Source organism: Vulpes vulpes, chromosome 12 (genome assembly GCF_048418805.1).
Source record: "Vulpes vulpes isolate BD-2025 chromosome 12, VulVul3, whole genome shotgun sequence".
NCBI lineage: Eukaryota > Metazoa > Chordata > Mammalia > Carnivora > Canidae > Vulpes > Vulpes vulpes.
Genome location: NC_132791.1, coordinates 148328029 through 148332157, shown reverse-complemented (window position 1 = coordinate 148332157; position 4129 = coordinate 148328029). Strand labels below are relative to the sequence as shown.

At 37.7% G+C, this 4129-nt stretch overlaps 1 pseudogene; it reads left to right on the top strand.

Moving 5' to 3' along the window:
- The first annotated feature begins 3217 nt into the window (after positions 1-3217).
- Positions 3218-3908, top strand: LOC112926014 (MICOS complex subunit MIC26 pseudogene; annotated as a pseudogene).
- Positions 3909-4129: the final 221 nt, after the last annotated feature.

Genomic DNA, 4129 nt, shown 5'->3' with positions numbered 1-4129 from the left:
AGAGAGAAGTCTAAGACAGAAGTCTACATAGCTTTTAAAAGGTATGGCTTGGGGATCCCTGGGTAGCTCAGCGGTTTAGTGCCTGCCTTTGGCCCAGGGCATGATCCTGGGGGTCCTGGGATCAAGTCCCGCATCAGGCTCCCTGAATGGAGCCTGCTTCTCCCTCTGTGTCTCTGCTTCTCTCTCATGAATGAATAAATAAAATCTTTAAAAAATAAGTAAAACGCATGGTTTGCAGACTGCCACCTTCAGAAATGTTTGAAAAACAGTCTTGCCACAACCTCAGAAATTACTGTCAGAGTACCCAAAGCAGTACAGTCAGTAAAGATGGGTTTAAAACTACTTCTACCACCTACAGTCAACTGGCCTCAGAAAAGCTTGATTCTCTGAACCCAAGTTTCCTATTCAAAATAAGCAAACCCCCTTCACAAGGTTATTGTGCACACAGCCTCTTTCCCCTATCTCTAGAGGTAGACAAATTTAACTTGACCTTTAAATTTTGGCTCTGTGTCATATACACTAGCTCAGTCTCAAAAAGCTAATATTTAGATGACGTGTTGACAAGTTCCAAAGAAAATATTTCCGTTACACCTAGAAAAACCTGGGCTTTGGAGTCATATAGGCCTGAATCAGTTGGTGCAGCCAGTTTCTAAGCTTTTTTCATGACCTTGGTTAAGTTACTTCCCTTCATCTATAAAACAAGTATGCAATAAATATTCACAAACTTGTTGTAAGGATTAAAATAGATAATGTATGTAAAGCGCTTGACATAGCCTGATATACTTTTGGTACTTAAGAGCTAATAGCTATTATTATTAATATTAATATAGATATGGTCTAATATATTCTCTACTGAGATTGGTACTGGGATGAAAGAGACCTGGTCTATTTTCCTTGAATGCTAGATCTGGGTCTTTTCTTCTCCAGGAGTAGAGTATATTTGTTGTATGAGTGAATGAATGAATGAAGAAATGAAAGAACAACATAATGATAAAAAGAACACTACAACTGAAGTCAGAAGCCCTAGATGTTTGACTTATTTCCACCACTAATTAAATAATTGAAAACCTAGATAATAGATATTAGACCTTTTGGACTTCTAAGTTCAAGCTTTTGGCTTTGACATTGTTTGATTCTGACAAATTGTTTTCCATTTATTTTTTTCAATATTTCATTTATTTATTTGAGAGAGAGAGCATGAGTGGCAGAAAGGCAGCCAGAGAAGGAGAAAAAGCAGACTCCCCACTGAGTGTGGAGCCTGACATGGGGCTCCATCCCAGGACCCTAAGATCAGGACCTGAGCCAAAGTCAGATGCTTACCTGACTGAGCCACCCAGGTGACCCAATTCTGACATTATCTGAAAAGGTACAAAATATACATGATAAAAGAAAAGGAAATTCTTAACCTACCACTGAGACCTGCTGCTATAGACTGAATTGTGTCCTTTGAAAATTCATATATTGAAGCCCTAAACCCCCAGTGTGACTATATGAAGAAACAGGGCTTTTATAAAAGTGATTAAAGTTAAATGAGATCATAATGGTAGACCCTAATCTAATAGGATCCCTTTTAAGAAGAGACAGCACAGAGTTTGCTCTCTCTACCATGTGAGGATACAGGGAGAAGGTGGCCCATCTGTAAGCCAGGAAGAGAGCTCTCACCAGAAACTAAATTGGCCAGCACCTCGATCTTGGACTCCCCAGTCTCCAGAAGTCTGAGAAAATAAACTTCTGTTCTTTAAGCCATGCAATTTATGCTATTTTGTTATGGCAGCCTGAGCTAAGACACCTGTTATATGCTATATCTATTAGAAATATCCAACTCTTGGGGTGAATGGGTTGTTCAGTCAGTTAAGCAGCTCCTTTTGTGCAGGTCATGATTGCAGGGTCTTAGAATTGAGCCCTGCATCCGGCTCACTGCTTATTCTGCTTGTCCCTCCCCCTCTGCTCCTCACCCCCAACTGGTACACTCTCTTTTTTAATCTCAAACAAATAAATAAAATCTCAAATTAAAAAAAAAGAAATATCCAACCCTACATTCAGAGTTCTCTAAGAATATAATTTTTAATCTCCACACTGCTTTCGATTCCAAACTCATAAATTTGATATTCAGAGGCTCCTTAAATGGAATTGCTATATTACAACAGCAAATTGATAATCCTGATAAACTACTAATTGGATTGAATTTATAAACACTTTCATACTATGCTTCAGAATGTTAATTACCGGTTTGAAAAGCTCATATCCTTTACTCTCTTGTTTACTTGACATTTATTGAGCAAATTTCATGTTTGTTAATAAATTACTCAATGCAAAATCCCTAAGATATTAAAGTAAATTTGTTCACCAATTTATCCTAACAAATCAACTCTGTCAACTCTAGAAAGAATGGGAAATTCCCCTTCATTTGGTGAAGAAAAACAATGCCTTTAACAAACTCTAAAACAGCTAGGGTTGGACATTGTTTCTTGGTGGAGAAGAAATTCCTAAATAAACAGATCTTACCTGGGAAACATTTATAGATACTTATACATTGCTCAGTATGGTAGCTACTAGCCACATGTGGCTATAGAGCACTGGAAATATGGGTAGACAAAATTGAAATGTGCCATAAGTAAAATATCTCATTAATAATTTTATATTCATTATATATTAAAATAACAAGATTTGGGATACATAATATAAATAATATATCATTAAAATTAATTTCACCTTTTATTTTTTAAATGTGGCTACTAGAAAATTTAAATTTATATATGCAGATGGCATTATATTTCTAGTGGACAACACTGTTCTAATTAATTCCTTGTCACACTTGAAAGTACTTAGTTAAAGCAAAGTATGAATCAAGGATTAAATACGGCCAACAGATATGTCTTATTTGTGCACACAATTAAACAATTTATTAATTTGCAATATCTAAACATTGACAGATTTCAAGTCAAAATGATGCTTCCAGGGTGCCTGAGTGGCACAAGTCAGTTAAGCAGCGGACTCTTGGTTTGGGCTCAGGTTGTGATCTCAGGGTCATGAGATAGAGCCCCATGTCCTGGAGCCCCTGCACTCAGTGCAGAGTCTGCTCGAGACTCTTTCCCTCTCCCACTACCTCTCCTGGCTCATGTTCTCCCTCTCTATAAAATAAATAAATAAATCGTGCAAAAAAATGCTTTAAAAAAACGCTGCTTTTGCCTTCTTTTAAAAAGTCAGAAGGGCCGGAGCCACCTCTGCCAGCAACATGTTCAAGGTAATTCGGAGGTCTGTGGGGTCTGCCAGCCTGAGTCTACTCACCTTTAAAGTCTATGCGTCACCTAAAAGGGACTCACCTCACAAAACTTCTGTGAAGGTTAATGAGCTTTCACTCTACTCGGTTCCTGAGGGTCAATCTAAATATGTGGAGGAGCCAAGGAACCAGCTTGAAGAAAGCATTTCACATCTCTGACATTATTGTGAGCCATATACAAGTTGGTGTCAGGAAATGTACTCACAAACAAATAGGGGTTAGACAGCTATGAATATCTCCAAAATGCACCTCCTGGATTTTTTCCAAGACTTGGTGTTATTGGTTTTGCTGGCATTGTTGGACTTCTTTTGGCTAGAGAGTCAAAAATAAAGAAGCTGGTGTATCCACCTGGGTTCATGGGACTAGCTGCCTCTCTTGATTATCCACAACAAGCCATTGTATTTGTCCAGGTCAGTGGGGAGAAATTATATGACTGGGGTTTACGAGGATACATAGTCGTAGAAGATTTGTGGAAGGAGAACTTTCAAAGGCCAGGAAATGTGAAGAATTCACCTGGAAATAAGTAGAATGCTCCATGCTCTGCCCATTTTAATCAGTTATAGGTAAACATTGGGAACTCCATGCATTTTCTACAGAAAAATGGCAGAGAAGTCAGTACTGAATGTAGTAAATTGGCTTTCCTCTTCAGGAAAAACTATACAAGGCTTCTTTGTTATCTTGGGTGATGCCATACTACCAGTGGACTAATCGGAAATCCTTTCACCTACAGATAATGTCCGGCATTCGAACTCCTGGTTCTCATGTTGCTATTTATGTACATAATTAAAATTCTTAATTAAAAAAAATAAAATAAAAAAATAAAAAGTCAGAAGATCCAGAAACATTAAA